Source organism: Pelodiscus sinensis, chromosome 1 (genome assembly GCF_052426305.1).
Source record: "Pelodiscus sinensis isolate ZL-2025 chromosome 1, ASM5242630v1, whole genome shotgun sequence".
NCBI classification, from domain to species: Eukaryota; Metazoa; Chordata; order Testudines; family Trionychidae; genus Pelodiscus; species Pelodiscus sinensis.
The window spans coordinates 79,001,346-79,026,163 of record NC_143052.1 but is presented as its reverse complement, the minus strand read 5'-3'; the positions used below and the strand labels follow the sequence as shown (position 1 = coordinate 79,026,163).

Sequence of the window (24,818 nt, the reverse complement as noted above, 5' to 3'; positions counted from 1 at the left end):
TGTTTTTGCAGAAACAGACTGACATGGTTACCTCTCTGAAACCTCTACATTTTTCACTTATATTCTAAGCCTTTCTTACTCTGACCTTTATATCTGAACGTCCTTAAGATCCTATCTCCTTTTGTTAGATACGGCGTTGTGGAAAAGTGGAACCAAGGAGCAAAAGGTATAACAAGAGTAGGGATCTTGTATGTTGCTGGGGTCAGAGCACTGAACCAGGGCTTATCATGCTGACACTCAGTGCATGCTTACATGCCATCTGGAAGCATCCAATCAAGAGAGTTGCGGCAGCAAAGCATTTTGAGGCACCCAGGCTTACAAGGCAGAAAGTGACCCAACCTCTTACTGGTCTGAATTTCACGCTAGAATGTGCCAGAAATGAACTGTTCAGAGACTGTCTAATTCAAAAGTACAATGCACTGGAACCTCCAGTAAAATGCAGGGGTTGCAGCATCAGAGTAATTCAGGATTGGTTCTGCAGGGGCCAGGACATTTTCTGATTTGTCTCTGCATGTTTCTGTCCCCAAAGTTTCCTGTACAAATACACTATTGTATTTTAAAATAATAGTCCAAAACATTACATATCAAACAGCATTAGAGCATGGGAAATGAGTGCAGGCAGTCCCCGAGTTACAAACATCCGACTTACAAACATCCTCACATACAAACAAAAACTCACCTTCAGTCTCAGGGGAGCAGCCAAGAGGCATAGGTGGCAGCAAGTAGTACAAGTCCTGGCCATAGGAATCTGGAGGAGCACAGGATAGTGAGGGGAGAAGGGTAGGGGATGCCCAGAAGTTCCCTTCAGAATGTCCACCTATCACCTCATCCTCCTCTAATTAAACTTGCTTTTCCTCAAGCACCAGCATTCAAGGTTAAATACAAAAACATCTACTTTTTTATTGCAAATATGCAGCATTTCAGCTACATATTATGGGTTAAATAAGCTTTTGTGGGCTAGCCTGGGAACCTAGCTACCATTTATGTCAATGTTTCTATGAGAAACTGCATTCCAAGCTCTAAACAACTGACTTACAAATGAACTTTTGGAACATAATTGGTTCATAAGTTGGGGATTTCCTGCCTAGTATTTTATGAGTTGTAAGGCTGCTATGTGGGTTTCATATAAACAGACTTACTTACAACTGAGAACAACTCTATTCAGAAGTAAGATCAGATACTACATTGAGTACACAGTCCTGACATCAGAGTCAATCAATCAGTATAAAATTGAAATTACTTTCATTTTATTTGCATATTGGCCACAAATACGCAATTAATGCATAGTGGTTACATCATAGCCAACATCAGTAAAACAACACTTATTTCCTTAACTGAAAGGGGATTTTTGTTCATATAAGCTTTACTTAAAAGCAGAATTTGTTAAAATGTTCTATGATATATCTAGGATTGACTATTACTGTTTCAATATATAGTTTATATTCTATGACATTATTAACCTGCTTACATTTGCTACATAAGGAGTAAATATACATCACTTTGGAGTAATAAACAAGAAGAAAAATAAGAAAAACATCTCACTGATGTCAGGCATGTACTAATCTGATCATAATTCTTAAATTCATTATTTGAGTTTATTTTACTAGTTATAATTTTTTTCTTTTGCTGGAAAAAATATTTAAGTTGAAAACTAGATCTAGATTTTAGGTGAATGTGTTCTGCCATTTTGTAATAATACAATACCTGGCAGAAATAGCCTAATAGTGCTGGGGGGTTTCTTGCCATTGCAGTCAGATACTGTAACTAAAGTGAGCATTATTTTTCCTCTTCAGGGGACCTGTTAAAAAAAGTTACTTGGGAAATTTTACTGAAAGCTATTCGCTTCTGAGCCAAAAATATTTATGGGTCATGTTTATAGCCTTGTGAAGGGTTAAACTCAGAAAAATCCCTGAAAAAAATCCAGGAAGTGGTGGCAGGAAGCCAGGAGAGTCAATGGGAAGAAAGTGTTAAGATTTGAATTGAAAAACAGGTTGCCAGCTTCAGTCTCCTTTGTGTGAGAGTATTAAGAGGGACTGTGAAAGAGATGGATTAAGCCTGGCAGGCAGATATGAAATATGCAGTAATAATCGTATCTAGGAGAACAAATGCTCGAAGCAACAGATGTAAGCAGACAGGGAATGTTTATTTAGACCCGATCAGGTTATCTTCTTCGTTTTGTAGTTTGGTTAAATTCCTCTTCTGAGGAAGTCCTTTGCTGAGTTCATGTGTCCCTCCCTCCTACACTGTAACTAAAGCTGAATCCCAGAGAAGCAATTCTCTGTGCTTTAAGCTGTTTTTTGTCAATTGCTCTATAATACCCAACAACGAAGTATGCTTTGCCAAGTACATTTTTTTGTGTTGTTAATAAAATCACCCTTTTTAAAGCTATGATTTGATTCCTGTGTCCTGGAAGGTACTAGGAGGTCTGTGTATGTATGCCTAAGACTAAGAGGTCAGCTATCGGAGATTACAATTTTTTTTTCTTTTTGTTGTTATTTTGGGGTTTTTTTTAATGCTCTCTCTCCTGGCAAAAGAGCTTGATGTACCCCTCTGGAAGAAGTTCCCAAGTGAATATTCTTGGGTTCAAGAAGAAAGTGTTTTTTTTCCCCCACTTAGGTGGTGGCAGTATATCTCCCAAGGTCAGGGAATCTGTGACCTTGCAGAGCTTTTTAAACAGAAGCCTGTAGAGGCAAAGTATTGTTAAGGTCTCTTGCAGGCCTCCACCTTCTGCACTCGAAGTGCCAAAATGGGGAACAGCCTTGACTCCTTCTTAATAAACTACTTTGTCAGACTTCCCTCCTAGATTCCTCAACATCATGTTCATTCATGGCTCTTTATGACACAGTCTTAAAATGTTAACAGACATTCCAAAATTCACCTCCACAGAGCGAAGTTTCATGGCATGCCTTAGCCTTAAATCAGAGTAAATTGTAGGTGCCAGTCCAGTGACTGTAAACCTTCCCAATTTGTCCCAGCCAATGAAACTTAACCTATTTTGATTAAAGGCTCTTATAAGAAGCCTTAAAGAAGCCCATCAAAACAGAGATCACTTGAAATACAACGGAGTCAAAGAAATGTCAGTTGTAGCTTTATGCTATACTGTTTACAAGACCCATACAAATCAGTGTGATATGTGTATAGATAACCTGATAACTAGTAATACCCAAAATGAGTAATAAAATGTATAAAAGATTTGATCTCAGTTGTCATTGACATCTGATTCTCCATAATAACTTGTGACCTTTAACTACTTCAAGCCCCAGTGATAAGGTGGCTGGATCTTCTTAAGAGAGATGAGTCTCAGCCCACTTCCCCAGGTAAAGAGAATAATTCACTCATGTGACAGATGAACTCAGTAAAAATAAAACGCAACTGAACTCAGTAAAAATGAAAAGCACTCAGTATTTCCTACAATAGAGCTCAACCTACAAGGCTTTCATATTTCACATCATTCCTGCACACTAAAGTCAATGAAAAGGCTGTTACCAAATTCAACAGTTTGTGCATTAATGGAAAAATGTATTCCACTCAGAGTGGATCAACTCACCCAGCAAACTGTATAGAAAAAGTTATGATAGCTAACTGGAATAGACACCCTTCATTCCTGATGGGAGTTCAGTCAACTCTGAGAACAGTGTTGCTCTTCTCTAGTTGTTTCTTTTTAAAAAAAATGAATGAAGAACTCATCTACCAGGTAGTATTTTGACTGACTTAAGGAAATATCCAGTAAATTAAACTGAACTATACTGAAATGTTAAATTTATGATTGAACTTGCAAGACATTTCTGTGATTTAACTAATTTTTTTCCATACCAACTCTCCCTTATCTGGACACATATATGGAAAGTAACTATCAAATTTTTATACAAAACAGGAATAATATTAGCCTTACTATGTTTTCCAAGACAAAACTAACTTCAAACTTAAGGGAAAGAATATCAGTAAAAGGAAACTCAGTGGTAGCAGAGAAAAACAATGTGAAAATGATGTCAAACCCATCAATGTATTTAATATTTTTAAAGCATGTGTTTAAAAATGAGACCAGTAAGGGATTAAGGACAATTACAGGCATTTTACTTCAGCCTTGTGTATACATAATTTGAAAGGTCAACTGCAAAATTTTTGGTCCCTCAAAAAGCTCTGTATTTTTCAAAGGTAAATACTTTGGAACAGAAGTTAGTGTAGATCAGCACACATCCATTGCAGGCTATGGAGCTTGTCAATTTACATTAGCTGAGCGTCTGTCACCTTGTTTATAGAATTCCAAAAGAGGAAAAAGGCGGTTTCTTTTTTTAAGAATATCTGAAAATAGGAACTGCAGATTTCCTGGTTAGAGTCTGTCTCACCAGAGTGAAGTCACAAATACCATAAAATCAAAGCAATGATAACAGGCAGTTAATGGAGCAGTTCTTGTGGGGGGATATGCGCACTGTGCTTTTATGTCTGCAGCAGAAAGTGCAGTTTCTATGGATGACTTTGGGCAGCCACATTTGGAGTGTGATACTTGTAGGGATAGGAAGCTCCTTGTTTAGTGTTAGAAAAAAGTGAATCTTACCCTGACATGACAGGTTTTTTTAATTAAAATTTTAATTTTTAAAATGTAATAGTCCTTGTCATGCCACTTTGGCAGAGAAACTGGGAAGTTTGCAGCCCTGAATTCTCAGACAATTAAGGAGGAGATAATTTTCTAAAATGGGGTTTAAAATATAATTCTAATTACATAAGAACATAAAACTGGTCAAACTATGTCAAACTATGATCCAGCTTCTTCTTTATCATGTCTCACACAATGGTCCATACCAGCTGCTTCAGAAGGGTGCAGGGAACAGGATAACTATGCCATGATTCACCCATTTTCCTCTACCTGCTTCTGACAGTGAACTGTTTAGGGTCTCTGGCCTTGAAAGGTAAACTGCAAAATGTCTGGTCCCTCAAGAAGTGTTGTATTTTTCGAAGTTAAATAATTTGGAACAGACCCTTTGCTAGTGTCTTGTACATCAGACTCTCAGCTAGTGTAGATCCTCTTGTTTGTATTAAATTTGCTTCTGCTGCCTAGTAAATGCATCAAGTGCTCTCCTGTTTTTGTATTATAGTTTTTAAACAATAAGTATAAACTTTGTTCCTCTCTGACAAACTTACTAAAGAGTTTTATGGATTTAAAAAATATAAAGGTCACTGTTAAAATTTGAAATTGTCTCATTTTGTAACTTTCAGTTTTTACTTGTTTTTATTTTAATATAAATAATATTTAAATGTATCATTCTACGTGTAGATGTATTGGATAAAGAGCAAAAGTGCCTTTTATCTCAGGATTATGAGTGCTTATCAAGTTAAGAGAATGAAAATCAGACAACCTTTTCATGATGAGTAGTTACTTCACAACTAATCTCATTGTTTTATCACAATAAAAACAGATTTAAGATGCATACCAACCATTCATATTAATAGACAGCTTTTCAAAATGAATTTGTTATTTTCTATTTTAGTCTCACCAAAAAGCAACTTACTTTCACTGTTCCCACTTGTGTTACCCTACATCACAAGAGGTAAGACACTGTAGTGATTACTTTAAAGGACTAGAGACAGATTCTTGAGTTCTGTTCCCAGATCTGCCAATGACTTGTTGTAATGCTTGAGTCAAAGCCCAGAAAAGTCAGTAAAAAGCCTTAACATATTTAATGTGTGGGTAAACTAAATCAACGAAGTTATCAGCTTAAACCCGCTCCTACTGTGGTCAATGGTCAATTTGCCACTGATTTCAACAGGCTCATGATTAGGCCATTAGGCTTTGGTTCAGTTGCTAACAGCAAAACTTCCATCCACTTCAATGGGAGCAGCATTCAACCTCTTCAGCTTAGGATATATCTGTAATATTTCACCTCTATATTCTTTATGGAAATGTGTTTGAATATGAATATGCTTAATTCAAATATGCTTTATGCAAAATGTGACATGTAACCTGTCATTAAAAAGCTTATAGTTCACTAAATGTGCATATTCTATTTGTGTGCATGTATCTGTCCAGTAACTCCGCCGTTGCCTGGTCCCAAGTCCAGGATGTGAAAGGAGGAGGGTTGTACGTTGGGCTAGCAACCCACTACGTAAAAAAAACTCTTGCTACAGAAATGTCAATGAAAAATTTAAAAAGCCATCAAAGGGGTGATCAGCTGAGGATCGAGGCAGCAATGCCTAGCATGACGAGCAGAGATGAAAGCCAAAAGGAAGTTTCTGCTCCGATACAGTCCCTAGCGAGACCCAAGCAACAAGTGAGAGTGGCAGCATGGAACACAAGAACCATGTATGAGACCAGAAAAACAGCACAGGTGGTGAGAGAAATGTCCAGGTACAAGATCAATATTTTGGGCATTAGTGAAATGAGATGGACTGACTCAGGGATGCTAACACTTGGTTCAGGGGAGACTGTTACTCTGGAAGGTCAGATGGACAGCATCAAGAAAGAGTTGGCATCATCATGGATATTCAGGCTAAGAAGAGCCTTCTGGGATGAGAACCAGTCAACTCTCGCATCATCAGAGCAAGATTCTTTTCCAGCTATGCCAAAACCACCATTATTCAATGCTATGCACTCACAGAACAAGCTACAGGGGGGAGAAGGATTTATTCTATAGCAACCTACAAGAGCAGATAGACAAGACACCTCGCCACGACGTTTTGATCGTAATGGGGGATCTGAATGCAAAAGTCGGGTCGGATAATGAAGGCTACGAATCCTGCATCGGCCCAGAGGGTGTCGGCAAAAGAAACTATAATAGACAGCGTTTTGTAGATTTGTGCCTGGAGAATGGTCTGGTGATAGGAGGCACTGTCTTTCAACATAAGACAATACATAAGTTGATCTGGATATCTCCAGATAGGACTTGTAACCAAATTGATCACATTGCTATCAACCAGAAGTGGAGAAGATCCATGAGAGATGTCCAAGCGCTGAGAGGAGCAGATGCCAACAGCGATCATCATCTTCTTCTTTGCAAGCTGCAGCTCAAGCTGAAACATCTGAAAAGAACAGACAGAAAGACTGGTGGCAAGCTCTTAGACTCCAGTAGACTAAAACATCTAATAGTAAAGATCCAGTTCACTCTAGAGCTGTCCAAAAGATTCAGCCTGCTCGAAGATCTGATAGCAGATGACATTAATATCCACTGTGAGGAGATCCAGAAGGTATTCCTGGAAACCAGCAAGATTGTACTGGGATACAAGAAGAAACAAAGAAGGGAGTGGATTTCAGATGCTACATGGCAGCTCATTGAGAACAGAAAGGCGGTTAAACAGCGCACACTTGCAGGCAGTGACGAAGATAAAATAATAGCTGTACAGGTCTACAGGGACCTAAACGTTGCCGTGAAGAGAAGTGTACGAAGAGATAAGAGAACGTACGTGGACAATATTGCCACGGAGGCCCAGTCAGCAGTAGATAGAGGTGTTAGTAGGACAGTATACAAGATCACCAAGACTCTTATAGGAGACTTTACCAACAAGTCTACTGTAGTAAGAGACAAGAACGGGAAAATGCTGGTGACAGCAAAAGAACAGCTCAGCAGGTGGATGGAACACTTCAGGGAGACTCAACAGACCAAATCCAGAGGAAGAGGCTGACATTAGAAGTATGAACCTCCAAGTAGACATGGAATGTGGGGACATCAGTGAGCTGGAGATAGCAGACGCTATCAAACAGACGAAGGACAACAGAGCACCTGGGGAAGACCAGATCACTGCTGAAATGCTTAAGGCAGACCCCAAGGCAAGCGCGCAAGTTCTGAAGGGTCTCTTTAACAGGGTCTGGGAAGAAGAGAGGGTACCAGAGGCCTGGAAGAAGGGCATCATTGTGAAGTTACCCCAAAAAAGGTGATCTGTCCATCTGCGGGAACTGGAGAGGCATTAATCTGCTGTCTGTGCCGGGAAAGATTTTCTGTAGAGTCCTGCTACATAGAATGAGAAAGGGCATTGAGAAAATCCTCAGGGAAGAACAGGCTGGCTTCAGAAGTGGAAGGTCGTGCATGGACCAGATCTTCGTCCTATGCACAATAGTGGAGCAGTCAATAGAGTGGAATTCTTTGCTCTACATTAACTTCATCGATTTTGAGAAGGCGTTTGATAGCATCCACCACCCGTCACTCTGGAGGATTCTACAAGCATACGGGTTCCCTGAGAAGGTCATTAACATCCTGAAGGACCTGTACGCTGAGAATCAATGCTGTGTGCAACATGAAGGACAGCAGAGTGACTGGTTTCACGTGAAGACAGGGGTCAGACAGGGCTGTGTAATCTCACCTGTTATCTTCCTTGTGGTCATCGACTGGGTGATGCACAGAGCCACTGAGGGCAGATCAAGGGGGGTGCTATGGGGACCAACTGCTTGGCTTGAGGACTGCGACCTGGCGCTTCTTGCACATGATCAGCAAGACATCCAAGAAAAGACCAACATTGTTGACTGGATAGCCAGAAGCGTTGGGCTCAGAATTCACCCTGGCAAGTCCAAAGTGATGAAACTGAGACCAACTAACACCGATAAAACCACAGTCATGGGTGAAGAGTTAGAGGAAGTAAATGACTTCAGGTATCTCGGCGGACAGCAACATCGACAAAGAGATCTCTGCTAGAATTGCCCTGGCAGTGCATGCCTTCCAAAAGCTTAACAACATTTGGAAGTTGTCACTGTTGCAGACCAGGACTAAACTGAAGCTCTATAGGTTGAATGTGCGCTCAGTCCTGCTGTATGCCGTAGAGACTTGGAGGACTAACAAGAATATTGAGAGCAGACTCAGAGGCTTTGAAGGACGGTGCCTTCATCGCATCCTGAGAGTCCGCTGGGAACAGCATGTTACCAACAAGGAGATAAGCCAACGCACTGGCATCAACAATGTTGTGGACGAGATCAAGCAGAGACTCTGGAAATGGCTGGGGCATGTCCTTCGGATGAGCAAAACAAGACTCCCTCATATGGCACTCAGATGGACTCCACCTGGAAAGCGTAAAAAAGGGAGGCCGTTGGGCACCTGGAGGAGGACTGTAGAGGAGGACATGAAAAGGAAGGGCACGACCTGGGAAGAAGTCAGACGGCTTTCTCAGGACTGTGAAGGCTGGAGAAGATTCTTTGGTGCCTTATGCTCCATCAGGAGCGAAGAGGACTAATAATAAAAAAATAATCCGTCCAGTATTTGAAATTAGGAAAATGAAGTATAAACCTGTTTATATAGCTAGATGTGCTAATAAAGACCATTAATAATATTCAAGGAACTTAATGGCACATTACTCATGACAATTGTGATGCTACTCCCCCATAGTTTTATGGAATATGCTTTTTGAAAGAAACAAATAAAATGGCACATTTGCTGCACTAAATGACCTCTCCTTTCTAAATACAGATTATGAGGCTTGTTGGAGTCTAATTCTATGGCAAATTTTAGGAAAGTCAAAGGATTGTCATAGTGAAAAGATAAAAAATAATGGAACAAAAGGGAAGAAGGTCACGTATTCACATTTCTCAAATAATTTTTAGCATTATATTTTAATGGAAATTATTAATAGTTGGGTTGTTCTGGGATAAAAGTAAATGGTTTAACATACTTCTATACTGGAGGTGGTCTTTGTCAACCTACTCTAAGGAACTAATACAAACAACACATGGAATTCAGTAGACACACTTGTGTAAACAAAGATTACATCTATGACTAAAGGTCAGAAGAACTGGGATGTAAGACCAACATATAAAATCTAAGTGAACTGATAAGCACCTAAATCTATGCTTAATCAGAAAAATGAGTTGATTTTTAAAAATGTAATTTAAAATCACTGGGACCATTATTTGATGCGCTGCACTTTTAAAAGTCAGGTTGCTTCTACACAGGTATCTAATAGATTTAAGAGATAATTTTTGACACTCAGATTTGAATATTTTGCCTAAGAGGAAGACTCCTTACCATCTTTGGAAAAAAATTAACTAGTCTACTATTGCTTTTAATTACCCACTCATTCAATTAAGTGTTCTCGTAAATTTTTAAAGTCCTCAATGAAAAGGATTCAACCGTTTATTGCGGTAGCCTTCCACCTACTCACAAAAATCCACCAACTTTTTTTAAAAATGTAAAAATCATAAAATAAGACAGCAGTGCAAAAATGCAGTCCTAAAAATGCATAAATCCAATCAATTAAGCATAATAAAATAGCATCCTTTGGGATTAGACTTAACGACCTCCACAGAGGCACCACTCTACAATGAAGACATGAAATGCAATATGTTTTTGTATTTTCCACAGGACTGTTTTGATAGGTCTTAATGGTCAAACTATTTAGGAAGGATCAAATGGGCCAAAGGAGCGGCACTGGATGTCAAAAATGCCATTACAGTGAGCCCTCGCTACTTCGCGGTTCGACCATCACGGATTCACGACTTCGCGGACTTTTTTCATTACGTATGTATATACGTGAATCCGCGATGGTCGAACCGCGAAGTAGCGAGGGCTCACTGTATACATGTTAAATAAATACGTAAATATGGTGTCCCTACTTCGCGGATTTTCAGCTATCGCGGTCGGGTTTGGAACCTATCTACCGCGATAAACGAGGGTTCACTGTATTTGTTTCCCACCCACAGATAACTCAGAAGAAAGTTATTCTCAATGTCCTGACAGATAAAGCACACAATGGGTATATTTCTGATATCTCCTGCAGACCACCAAATCAAATTACAATATAGGATGAATGGCATCCTTTAGATCCTACCTATGATGTGTTAAGGGAAAAAAGTTGTGTGTGTATAAGGGACTTTTGAGTGACATATGCTAGAGGTCACATGTGGCTAGTATAAAAACATCCTCGGAATTTCTAACCAGTGTAGCTAGGTTTAGCAGGATTAATCTGTAATTGTTGTTTTGCTTTATAATTGAGAGCAAAACTTTATTTTAAGTTTTATTTTCAATTTTTACTTATTTAAATATTCAGAGTTGCAGGTAATTATTTAATGACAAGTCTCAGAGGGGTTGCTGTGTTAGTCTATAACTTTAAAAAATGAGTAGTCCTGTCGCAGCTTAGAGACTAACAAATATAGTCTCATGAGTTCATCAGATGAATTGGAGTGGAAACAACAGCAAAAGAAGTACCTGTCAAGTGTAGGGCCCTTGATAATGAAGCTAATTAAGTGGGCTGGATGTGTCCCATTCATAGGTTTTGATACAAAAATGTGTCTGTCAAAGCCAGGGGAAATTGGCTTTGTAACGCATTAACCAGTTAATGTCTTCATTCAAGCCTGGGGTACAGTTTCAAATCTGTAGATGAATTATAGTTCTGCAGACTCTTTTTATAATTGGGTAATGAAATTCTTTTGAAGAAGAATGGCTTCTTATTTAAATAAATAGTCATTCTTCCACACAGGAATTTTACCACAACTTCAACAGCGCTTGTGCTGCTTCCAGCTTTGCCTTTACAGCAGGGAGTTCGTTTATAAACAGAGGGATGCAGGTTGATTAAGATAACAAAGGGCTCGCTATTCAAGTTATTCAAGGATCTTTAGATGATCATGAAAACATTTCCAGATACTACACTTAAAAGACAGCAAACAAAGGGTAGCAATAAATAGTGTGTGCCTTGGGACGGGTATTGGGACCAGTACTGTTCAACTTATTTATAAATGATCTTGCAAAAGAGGTAAACAGTGAGGTGGCACAATTTGCAGGTGATACAAAATTACTCAAACTAGTTAAATGCAAATCTGACTGCAAACAATTGCCAAGGGATCTTACAAAATGTAGTGATTCAACAATACAATTGCAGATGGAATTCAATATTGATAAATGCAAAGTAGTGTACATAAAAATATGATCACAGTTACACATAAAATAATGATTGGGTCTAAATTAGCTGTTACCACTCAAAAAAGATTTTGGAATCATTGTGGATAGTTCTCTGAAAGCATCTTCTCAATATTCAGTGGCAATCTAAAAAGCTAACAGAATATCGGGAATAATTAGGAATGGATTAAATAAGAAGTCAGAAAATATCATATTGCCTTATTTAAAGCCATGAACATAACATAAGAACATAAGAACGGCCGTACTGGGTCAGACCAAAGGTCCATCAAGCCCAGTATCCTGTCTACCGACAGTGGCCAGCACCAGGTGCCCCAGAGAGGGTGGACCGAAGACAATGATCAAGCGATTTGTCTCCTGCCATCCCTCTCCAGCCTCTGACAGACAGAGGCCAAGGACACCATTTTATCCCCTGGCTAATAGCCTTTTATGGACCTAACCTCCATGAAATTATCTAGCTTCTCTTTAAACTCTATTATAGTCCTAGCCTTCACAGCCACCTCTGGCAAGGAGTTCCACAGGTTGACTACATGCTGTGTGAAGAAGAACTTTCTGTTATTAGTTTTATACCTGCTCCCCATTAATTTCATATGGTGTCCTCTAGTTCTTCTATTATGGGAACTAATAAATAACTTTTCTTTATCGGCCCTTTCCACACCACTCATGATTTTATAGACCTCTATCATATCCCCCCTCAGTCTCCTCTTTTCTAAACTGAAAAGTCCCAGTCGCTTTAACCTCTCCTCATATGAGACCCGTTCCAAACCCCTAATCATTTTAGTTGCCCTTTTCTGAACCCTTTCCAAGGCCAAAATATCATTTTTGAGGTGAGGAGACCACATCTGTACACAGTATTCAAGATGTGGGCGTACCATAGTTTTATACAGGGGCAGTAAGACATTCTGGGTCTTATTTTCTATCCCTTCCCTAATAATTCCTAGCATCCTATTTGCCTTTTTGACCGCCGCTGCACACTGCATGGAAGTTTTCAGAGAACTGTCCACGATAATGTAAATACAATCTGGTCCTGAAGCCTTTCTCTGCAGCCCCCAGCTCATCACTAGCTGTCAGGGAGAGCTCATTTTGACTTTGCTTACAAATCATAATTTGAAATTATTAAGTTGGCCAACATCACCAAAATGAATGCATTGACATTGTCATAAAAAACAACAGCTGTATAAGGAAGCTAGTCTATGTTCATACTTTTCAAATCTATTATATATTTTTAGATTCACATATCATACACTGTATATGCTTTTAAAGTATGTATTAATGTTTCAATTTCAATTCAAATTTCCAAACAATCACTAAATTGGCATGTAACTGGCTCACGAAACTGGGGTGTATGTGTTGGGGAAATTCGGGGAGGGGGGGAATATACACCCCCATAGGGGAGGTGTAGGGAAATCCCTGGAAGCTTCTGTCCTAACTTTGCTCCTCCCCATGCCCTCACTCTGCCCCTACCATTATCACAGCATGCTCAGGTCTCTATCCCTCTAGCAAAATCTGAATTGGTGCCCCTGGCCAGCTTGGGATGCCTCTGTCTGAAGACAGGCACTTGGGCCATCCGGAGGCTCCTCCAGCTGAGAGGGAGAGGCGCATGATGCTCCAGGGGGGCACAGTGTGGGCAGAAAAGACCAAGTTGGGGGCTAGCCTTCCCAAAAGGGAGCTCCACCCGCTGTCCATGCTCTCCCCCCTAAAAAGCAAAGTGATAGACAACCTATGTAAGGGCAGTTATCACCTGTACTTTAATTATGCATAAACCTTTTTTTGGGTCAACACCCCTCACCTCCTTTTAGTGTTTTTGGATACAAAGTAGAGCCTCGTAGTACAGTCTACCCTTGCTTATTCTTTTTCCTCCTTAAGTAGCTAGTAGGGGGTAGGCCCACCACAGCCTGGGTGAATGTTCTCTTTTGTCTCTTCCTAATTATCATGCATGGAGGGAAGATTAACAGGCTTTTTGTTTCAAAGGCAACTCTCTGCTTTGCTACTAGCAACAGATGCAACAGCTAATTTTATCATACTCAGCAATCTTTGCCTGTGTTCCAGAATCCAACTTCTAACATAAGTGCCACTCTTGAAACAGCATATAATTTACATTGTTTGTAGAATCAGCAGATGGAAATCTAAACAATGAGCTAGATTTTGACGGTTTCCATTTTTGTAATTAAAAAATCTCCATTGATTAAAATTAAATTAACCAAGATTTACCCCTCGATGACCAAAATCAGAATCTGGCCCTTGCTTATTGTAGCACCCAATGAGAAGCAGTGACTAACTTAAAAAAATTCCCCATTGATAAAACAGACTTTTTAAAATGCAAGGAAAAGAGAAGAGAATACACAGGTGTACTTCCATCAAATCATTATTTTGCCCTACAGCAGACTGCAATTTGTGGCCTAAACTACTTGAGTGTTCTGTAAACTATTACTTTTTTGCATGTACTTTTGTTTTCTATACCGTTAATAAAAACAAAATCCCAAAACACTATCTGCATATTCAAAAACAAGATGGCACAACATGTTGTCAAAAGTTTACTAAAGAATTAAATAATTATCACTGTATGTTAGACTTTATTGCCCCCCTAGAATAATATTAAATGTTACAGCCCACTCAGAAATGAGACCTGCAACTGCAGTCTGAAGAGGCTTTATTGACAAAAGAAATATAATTTTGTTTTGAAAATACTTCTATGGCAGACTTGCTGTCTGGCCAAACTGGCACCATTACTACAGGCAGTCCCCGAGTTACGCGGATCCGACTTACATGGGATCCGCAGTTACGAACGGGGATTTCTCGCCCCGGAGGACTGGAGCAGCAGGACGCCTGGTCCTGCCGCCCGCCTCCTCCGGGGCGAGAAAAGCTGCTCCCCGTCTCCCTGGTCTGCTGGGGGAGCCAGCAGACCAGGGAGACGGGGAGCAAAGCGGCGGAGGACCCGGGGCCGGACCCGCAGCCGCTTCCAGACATTCAAGTGGTCAAGAAAAGCATAGAGATGGGTTGATACACCAGTGGACAGGAGAACAATTCACTGAACAGTTCTCTGAGTAGACTGTAAGAGCAAAGTATACTACTGCCTTCAATATATATGAATTAGTGATCTGCTGTTGAGCACCAACAGAAGGAGCAGCGGGTCAAAAAAACCCAAAGCATCAAAATAGAATTGTAGATAAGATTCCTGATCATGATATGAGTGCCATAATGGGAGATATAAATATAAAGGTCAGTAGCAAACACAGTAAGCAAATGATTAATGTTGGACTACAAGGCATCAGGATGGCATATAATAGCGGGGAAAGGTTAAAAATGTGTCAGATGCACAATCTGATTATTAGTGGTTCTTGGTTTCCTCACCAAATATGTACAAGGTTACATGGAACTCATCCTGGGGTCAGACTGAAAAACAGACTGACCACATTAAACAAAAGACAATAACTGCTGGCTTTTACACTCTATAAAAATTCCACATGTGGCAATGATCATGAACTACTAATAGGAAAGATTAAGATTAGTTAACATTTTTTTAAAAATGGTTGCAAATGGAGCTAAATTTGATCCTGATAAAGTAAGGATTGCTGTGTCAGAGAGGCAAACAGGGTAATGCTTGAGGTATGTTTCAGGCCATTAATCTGTGATGGTAAACAAATATCACTACAGACCAGAGGTGAAATATTCAAGGAAATGATCTACTAGCTTCCTCATCATTTTGCAAGGGAAAAAAAAATAAGAATGAAACAAGAATATTTCGGGAAAAGTGTAAGATTACTGGGAAAGCAGAAAAAGTAAAAAGCATTACACAAAGTGGGGAAGAAAAATACTCAAAGATTGAACATGCAAAAAGTTTTGGAAAGAAGAGCCTAAGCAACTAGAAGCCGCATCAAGAAAAGATAACGTTTGTGTGTAAGTTTATGGAAAGAAGCCAAGCAGTCAAAATGGCTTCTGAGGAACTGACAAATAAAGAGGCACTTTGATAAAGTGCCAAGCCCTGAAGTTGATCCAGGTGCAAGTACTCTAGACACACTAGATAAACCGAGCAGTTTTCAAGGTAAAATGGAAGTCAGCTCTGAATCACCATCAGAAGAAACAGAGGGTATGTCTACACTACAGCGCTAATTCGAACTAACTTAGTTCGAATTAGTTAATTCAAACTAAGCTAATTCGAACTAACGCATCCAGACTAAAAAAACTAGTTCGAATTAGCGTTTTGCTAATTCGAACTAGCATGTCCACATTAAGTGGACCCTGAACCGGGGTTAAGGATGGCCGGAAGCAGTGCCGGCAGGGCATCAGATGAGGACTTAGAGCTGCTGCCTCAGGCTAGCCGAGGGCTGTGCTTAAAGGGACCCGACCCCCACCCTGGACAGACAGTTCTCAGGGGTGCTCAGCTTGCAAAGCAGTCCTGCCTTTGAGTGCCCTGAGTGCCCACACTGGGCACATCACAGCACTCGGACATCAGACCTGCTGCACTTGCCGCAGGCTGCCATCTGGGGAGAGGGGGTAATTGGGGGGCTGCAGGAGAGCTTCCACCGCCAGAAGCCCGCAGAGCCAGCCCAGTCCTCCCCATCGGGGGCTCATACCCTATTCCTCCCTCACCTCCTTCCACTTACCCTTCCCTAGCCCCCCTTCCTGATGTACAAAATAAAGAAAACGTGTGGTCAAAAATAGAATCTCTCTTTATTGAACAAAACTGGGAGAGACTGGGAAAAGGAGGTGGGAGAGGGGAAAAGAGAGGGTGGGAGAGGGTCAGGCAACTACAATGATCAGAGGTTTGGAACAGGTCCCATATGAAGAGAGGCTAAAGAGACTAGGACTTTTCAGTTTAGAAAAGAGGAGACTGAGGGGGGATAAGATAGAGGTCTATAAAAGCATGAGTGGGGTGGAGAGGGTGCATCAAGAAAAGTTCTTCATTAGTTCCCATAAAGAAGGACTAGAGGACACCAAAGGAAAGGAATGGGTAGCAGGCTTCAAACTAGTAACAGAAAGTTCTTCTTCACAAAGCAAAGAGTCAACCTGTGGAACTCCTTGCTGCAGGAGGCTGTGAAGGCTAGAACTAGAACAGAGTTTAAAGAGAAGTGAGATAAAGTCATGGAGGTTGGGTCCATGGAGTGGTAATAGACAGGGGGTAGGAGTGGTGTCCCTGCCCAAAGTTTGCCCAGTGGAAGGCTGGAGAGGGATGGCACGAGACAAATGGCTTGGTCACTGTCTTCGGTCCATCCCCTCCAGGGTCCCTAGGGTTGGCCACTGTCGGCAAACAGGCTACTGGGCTAGATGGACCTTTGGTCTGACCCAGTACGGCCATTGTAAGCTCAGGGCTCAGGGTCAGGAGTCTCAGTGGACCACCTTGATTTTCATGCACACCTGCTCCTGGGTGGCCAGGCTGGCAGCTCTCCTGCCCTAGACGTCCACCTTCCTGTGCCTAGTGCGGAGGTCGTGGACGAGGTCCACGATGTCCGCACTGGACCAGGCGGGTGCCCGCCTCTTGCGGTCCCGGGCAAGCTCCCGGGAGCCGCCAGCCTGCTCCCGGGAAGACGGGGAGGGCTGGGGGGCATCAGGTGGCTGGCTCGAGCCGTGCCAGGTGCAGGGTCTGCTAGCTGGGTGCTGGCAGGCTTGCACCTGGCACTGGCACCGTAGCCAGCCAGTGCCCCTTTAAGGGGTCCGGGGCCGGGAGGGGGGCAATAGAGTTTCCCTGGTGTTGGCCAGAGTGGCCACCAGGGAAAGCTGGGGAGGGCTAGCCTCCCACTAGTTCGAATTAAGGGGCTACGCACCCCTTAATTCGAACTAGTAAGTTCGAACTAGACTTAGTCCTCGTACAATGAGGTTTACCTAATTCGAACTAAGCGCTCCGCTAGTTCGAATTAAGTTCGAACTAGCGGAGCGCTAGTGTAGCCCCTATGAAAGTTAATTCGAACTAACATCCGTTAGTTTGAATTAACTTTGTACTGTAGACATACCCAGAAAGAGCAGAGAAGCACTGGAAAATAGGAAAGCTGCAGGAATAGACAATATCACACCCAAACTGCAAATAGCCAGCAGGACAAGCACTGTCAGAGCATTAGAAAAATAGAGATATACAAGAGGATATGGGAACAAGAGGAGATACCAGACTGGCCAAAGACAACAGTTGCATCAATCTTGAAAAAAGAAGAGCTTGCCAATTGAAATAATCATAGAAATATAAGATTTATGTTGGGAAGAACATGATGAAACTAAACAGATGAAGGCCAGTTTTAGAGGCAGTAGTGGGTGAGGGAATTGAGCGACTTTGGGCCAAAATTGCATTAATAACATATTCAGGTTTCAACAGGTGATTCGCAAAAATTGAAAATGGAGACTAAAATTGTTTTCAGTTTCTATGGTTTGTAGTTGTCTGTCACTTTCAAGTCAGGAGGACGGCCACTCCACCTTACTGTGTCACAACAGCACTCAAGCTCAGGTCCCACTAGAGTTCTGGATCCCTCTGGCAAACAACCAGTAACAATCTGGTGCTCTAGCCCTCCCTCCCCTAGGTGGGACAGAGGCCTGAGCAGTCTTTAGCCTATAGTCACCTGGCTGGGGCTGGCAGTAACTAACAGTCTATGGCTCTCGTCCTTTGGGCGGAACAGAGCAGAGAGCAGGCTTTAGTAGAACCGCTCTAGATAAGGCAGATAAGGCACCCAATCTAGGGTTCACAATCTTCTGAAGGGAGCAAGCCAGAAGCGATGCACAGGTGTGCATCAGCTGCCACACAGGAGCGGGATTGGCAGTGGAGATGTAGGGGAACCCAGATCCACCAAAGTCCACCATGTCCTAGCTGAAGACTCTAACAGGAGTGGAGTGCTCTGCCACAGGGTCAGCAGGGAATTCCGCTACAACATGCTGTCCCCTGCTCCAGCAACAAGACAGGCTGAAGTCTGGTTTCCCTGGGTTGATTCCTACCATTGTTTGGTGAGGGAGCACCATAGTCTGAGGGCCTTTACCTTCTCAGAGTGCCCTGCAGACAGCAGGCCTGGCCACATCTCTCTAGGATCGATCTCCTCCAGAGGCATGGAGCCTGGCGGCAGCAATCAGCAGATGACTGGGGAGGTTTGTCTCTTACTCTGGCTCTCACCCAACTGAGCTGCAGGGCTCTCCTTCTATACTTCCTGTCCCATCCCAGTATCTGTGGCAAGAAGGGCAAGGTAGGTCTTGCCTACCCACCACAGGGAGGATAGTGGTCCCTTGCTCTCAAGTCTGGAGAAATGCCAGTCTGCCTCACCACACACACTCTCTCAAGTCCATCTTAGGAATCTGGAAATGGCAAAGTACCTTTCTCCCAAATGAGGGACGACATTAGCATTAGTGTGATCCCTACCAGCCTAAAAGTGTAGGGCTGCAGGGTGAGGTACCAAGGTATCTCTTGGGGGTTCGTCTCCTTGATTGCGTTCAGTCACTTCAGAAGGACACAGTCAAGCACAGCATGAAGGGAGCATCTCAAGGCAGCCATGATCCCCTTCAACACCAGAGCTTCCTCAATAACCAAGAAGTTCTACTCTTAGGGGAATGATTTGCAGCTGATATGCAAGATGGGCTGCTCTTCCTTGTTAACCTCCAGGGAGGGGATGGTTTCCAATCCCACCTCCAAGGCACCAGTCTGTAAAAGGAACTCCTGGTGAAGTCCTGGCTGAAGAGCATTGGCTCAACACAGCTGGTTTTTGAGGGTCCGGAAGTCCCATCCACAGACATTTGTCCAATGCATGTATCGGGGGTGTCCTCTCTCAGGAACGCCATCAACTGAGGCAAAATTGGAGATAAAGTGGAGGTAATACCCTGCTAGCCCCAGAGATTGTCACACCTGTCTTTTTTGGTAAGGGCAATAAGTAAGACTACATTTTAGTCACAGGTAGTAAGCAAAAAGTCATGGCCTGTGATCTGTCCATGACATGTTATATACCATTGACTAAATATTGGGGGGTGGGAGGGAGGAAGCAGCCTGGAGGTGTCATAGGTGTTCATGGTGGGGGGAGGTCAGGGAACATCACAAGTGCTCGAGAGGAAGCATGGGTTGGCAATATGTCTGTACACAGATTCAATTGTCCATGGTAAAAATGTTGAGGCCTATGGGAGAGGCTCAGCACACTGCTTCCATTCCCCCCTGCCCAACACTTGACTCCATGGCTTCCAGCTAGCCCACTGGCTGGGACTGGCAACTGTAGTCAATAGGATTTGCGAGAGGCTGCACCTTCAGACAGGGGCAATGTGCCCCATGAGGAGCCATGGCCACATCTCAGAGAGCAACTGCAGGGAGCTGCTTTGGGGAACTGCCAGAGGTGAGTCTTCCTAAGAATTTGCTCCACCCCCAACTCCTGCTTGCTGTCCCCCACCCGCAGCTGGAGTGGTCAGAAGGCAGATGAGATTCCCACAGGTAACCCCTTTTTGTGGAGAGTGTGCGTACACTCTAGTCACAGTGAGGGAAAGAGAAACCCTTCATGGGGTAAGAGGTGTATCCTGGTCAGTGGGAGGTACTCGTACTCCTCTTGTCTACACACCCCCATTCCTCCAGTCTAAAGACATGCACACACACAAAGATGAATTTCCCTGATATCAAAGAGATTTCCCTCCTACCATACACCTGTGACACCTCCATGCTGCCCCCTTGTCCCTTCCCCACAAGATTTAGTCAGTGGTATATACAATATGTAGTATTCTCTATATACACATCTGAAAATAACCCATAAAAAAGCTGTTGCATACATTTAGTAAAATACATTGGCATTACACTACAATTATCCATACATAACTCCATAAATAAAATTCTGACTATGTATTCAAATTATTTATGGATTTATTTTCCTTTCTAACCTCAACAGCTGCTCATTGAAAAGTACAGATGTGACAATGCTTGAGCTGACAATACCACTAGACTATTATTTAGGGCCTGATCCTACAGTCATAGAATTCAGTGAGTTTTGTTCTTAACAGCAATGGATGCAGGCTTACGCCTTTGAATGTATCTGAGCTTCAGTGTGAGGTTTTTTAAATATACCTTTAAAATAACACTTGAACATGAAAGTTCCCATTCATTAGGTTTCTTATTTAAAGAGGATCACAATAGGACATGTTATTTAAACAAGAACAGTCAAAAAGTAGTGACAATATACTGGATATATGGTTTTAGAATAAGTACTTATTTTAATTCCCCATCCTACCAAAAAAAAGCTGACTGTGGTGGCAAAGCACATTCAAAACCAGCCCACCCTGCAGTAGCAGCAGGAGTTTGGGTGTGGGAGGAGACTGGGGGTTGGAGCACAGGAGAGGGTGAGGGCTTTGGGTGGCACTTACAATGGGGGGCTCCCTGGGAGCAGCATGTCCCTCCCCACAGCTCTGAGCTCTCCACACTGCCTCTGCCAGCAGGCATCAACCCAGCAGCTCTTAATGACTGTAGTTCCCGGCCAGTGGTAGCTGCAGAGCCAATGTTTGGGCGGGAGGGGGGCGCAGAGTGGGGGCAGCACATGGAACTAGGACTGGAGGGAAGGACTAGTCTTCCCTTCTCAGGTGCTGGGAGGAGTTGGGTAGGGAGCCTGCCTGCCCTGCCAATACCTCTCCCCAACACCAGTGGATGTGCTAGTCCATGCACTGTTGCCTCCCCCACAGTCCCAGAGGGGGCCCAGACTGCTCCCATCCAGGGGTAGGCACCACCATGTTTCAGGATGGACGCTTGATAACATTTCCGAGCTTAGTGACAGACATTGGCAGGAGGTTATGTCATCATCCAACCTGTAAAACATTGCACAATTTTCCACTGACAAAACAAAACAAAAAACAGTAGCCTAACTAGCTTGCTAGCTAATTACAGGCCTCAGTCTGGCCCCGGGTGGGCAGCTCTTCTCCTGACATTGCCACCAGAATGTCTGGTGTGATCTTGAGTGTGCCAATGGGCTTCAACTGCCCATTGTCTTGGGCCTCCCCTGCTGAGAGCCCCCGGTAGGCAGTCTGGGCACAGCCTGTCAAATACAGGGCCAATAAGGTAACCCATTGCTCTAAGGCGGTTTATTACTCCAGGAGTCACTTAGCAACCAAGTCAGCCCTCAAATGGTAATAAGGAAGACCTCTGGGTCTACACTAGCCCCCTAGATCAGTCTAGGGCTTGATTTGCATGCTCCCGGCCAGTCTCCATTTTAGAAATTGACTAGCCCGAAGTAACTGCCCGCGTCTACACGCGGCAGTGAAATGGAGTTCTGATTTAAAGCCCTAAATCAAATTAGGTGGTATTCCTCCTGCAATGAGGTTTACCACTTAATTCAAATTAGGGGCTTTAAATCGGAAGCCCGTTTCACTGCCACATGTAGACGCGGGCAGTTTCTTCGGGCTAGTCAATTTCTAAAATGGTGACCAGCAGGGAACATGCAAATCAAGTGTGGGATATTTAAATCCTGGACTTGATTTGCAATTCTGGTCACCCTCATTAGCCTCCCTAGATCAATCTAGGGGGCTAGTGTAGACGTACCCTTACTGATTTGCTAGCCATCCCAGTAGCTGTTGCTACTGCTAGAGCAATGCCAACTGCTGTTGCCTCTCAGTGAGCCATTTGATCAGTTTCTTGACCTCCATCATTCTCAGAGCAGGGTCGGGGAAGAGGGGCTCAATCTAATTCTATCCTAGGTTTGTTCTCTTGTCTCAGGGGAGGGAAAATGCCAGCATTCTCCATCAAATGTAGTGATCTCTTGCTCTCACATGGGACGAGTGGCAACCCTACCTTGTTGCGTCAAGTAAAAGCATTTGGGCTCATGTCCACGGCAACATGCAGTCTTTAGCCTACAACCTCCTACTGTGGCAAACACAAATTAACATTCCAAGGCTCTGGTTCTTTGGGTGAGGAGGAGCACAAAGCAAGCTTAGCTTAATCCTCCTGGGTAAAGCAGCCGGCAAACACTCAGTCTAAAGCTCTGGCGCTTTGTATAAGGCAGAGCTGCAAGCAGGTGTAAGTTAGCCTATACCTCCTGGCTAAAGTATCCAGAAAACACATAGTCTAGGACAGTGGTCTCCAATCTTTTTTACACCCAGGATCACTTTTCGAATTTAAGGACAACCCAATATCTAACCCATCCCTTTCCTGAGGTCCTCCCCCTTCCCTGAAACACAGCCTCACTCACTCCATCCCCTCTTCTCTCCATACTCACTCCCCCCCCCCATCCTCACTCCTGTTCACTAACCTGGGACAGAGGGTTGAGGTTCAGGAGAAGGTGCAGGCTCTGGCCTGGGGCTCTGAGCTGAATCTGGGGTAGGGTACTGGAGTGCAAGTACTGGGATGATGTTTGTTTTCAAGAGGGGCCTCTAGGTTGAGGCAGAATTTTGGGCTGCAGGAGGGAATGAGGGGTGCTGGATCTGGGAAAGGGATCAGGGTGCAGAAAGGGGTTGGGATGAAGGAGGAGGTTTGGTGAGCTGGCTCTGGGAGGGGGCTCAGGGCTGGGGCACGGGATACAGAATAGTGTTCAGGGTACAGTGGTTATGCAGGGCTGGAGAGGGTAATGGGATGCTGGCTCTGGTAGGAGGTTGGGGTGTGGCCTTCTGCCTGGAAGCACTTACCATGGATGGTTCCCAGTTGGCAGCACAGCAAGGCTAAGGCAGATTTCTTGCCTGCGCTGGCCTCACACCACTCCAGGATGTGGCTAACATGCCCCTGTGGTCCCTAGAAGCTGGGGTCAGGGGCAGGTAGGTGGCTTCACATGCTGACCCTCTCTGCTGGCACCATCCCTCCAGACTCTGGTATGTCAGGAGGGACAAATCACTGGATGGTCTCTTAGGACTTGGATAAATGGAACATTTTGTGGTCTTTGGTAAGTAACAACCAACTATCACTAAGTGTAGCTTGGCAAGCAAATCTGGAATACTCATGAGGACTGTCTGTGGTTCTGTGGTTAGACTGTTTCAGTGTTTTCAGAGTTCACACTTGTTACTGGGTTGGCAAAACCTAATTATAGAACATATAACCAGTTCACTGTCTCTGCCTTAAATATTGACAATCTCCCTGAGGTTCATGGTCATACACCACTCCAGACAAAGTAACACCTTTGTTGTCTTAGAAAATTGGTATTGTCTTCTTGGACTTACAATAAATACTAAGACAACAAAGCAGTAACATTCTGAAAAATGCATTGAAATATGAAGTCATCAAAACTTCATGTGTACATAAGCAACTTGAGCAGTGCCGATGCTGCTCCTCTCTGTTGGCAGAGACATTGAGGCAGAGGTTAAAAGAGATGTGTCTTAACCACAAATGCTGAACAGAAGCTGACAAAATTATGGATGGATAAAAACTATTATTGTTGATACCAGAGTGAAATGGTACCTGAAAGCTAGTTATTCCACTATTGTTCGCTATGGGGTTTCTTGCACCTTCTCCTGAAACATCTGTTATTAGCCACTGTCAGAGGCAGTATACTATATTAGACATAACACAGATCTGGTAGGGCCATTCCTTTGTTTCTTGGTTAGAATTACAGAGAAAAGTGTGTGTGTGTGGGGGGGGGGGGGAGGAGTCATTACATTGTAACATGCAATAGTTGAAAACCATGGGAAATTGTTCTTCAAAAGGAATTTTTCCTTTTAAAATGAACAATCCAAAATCATGTTACTTCATAAAGGAAAGCAGATTAGCCTACATTTCCTCCTCTTAACTACTCTTTTTTTTTTTAAAGTTAGCAGATGACTTTATATATTGGATGACATACTGCTCTTTATAAAGACTCTCAAACAAAACAAGAAACAGGAAAATAAGTCATTCTTTCATCACCCAGGTGGCAGTTTCTTTCATGTCCAATATATGAGCAATCCAATTATTAATCATACATGGAACTGGAATGAGATACACTTCACAATTGCAATTATAAAATACAGCATTTGACTTTGGCTCATTTCCAGCATTGTGTGGGAAGAGTCTTCAAGCCTCCTGGAGTATATTTACAGTTCTGCGCACGCATGCGCGCACGAGAGAGAGACAGAGAGAGAGATTGATCCAGAGGGCAACCACAGCATTATCATAGC

At 42.9% G+C, this 24,818-nt stretch overlaps 1 long non-coding RNA gene across 2 annotated transcripts in view; it reads right to left on the bottom strand.

The window, feature by feature from the left end:
- Positions 1 to 24,818, bottom strand: part of LOC142830023 (uncharacterized) — an 81,169-nt gene that overhangs the window by 43,545 nt on the left and 12,806 nt on the right. Inside the window, exon 1 of one of the 2 annotated variants that reach the window (XR_012905032.2) lies at positions 680 to 986. The exons of the other annotated variant lie outside the window; for it this stretch is intronic. This is a non-coding gene — a long non-coding RNA (uncharacterized LOC142830023). Of the gene's footprint in view, positions 1 to 679; positions 987 to 24,818 lie in introns of those variants that run through there. 2 annotated transcript variants of the gene reach the window in all.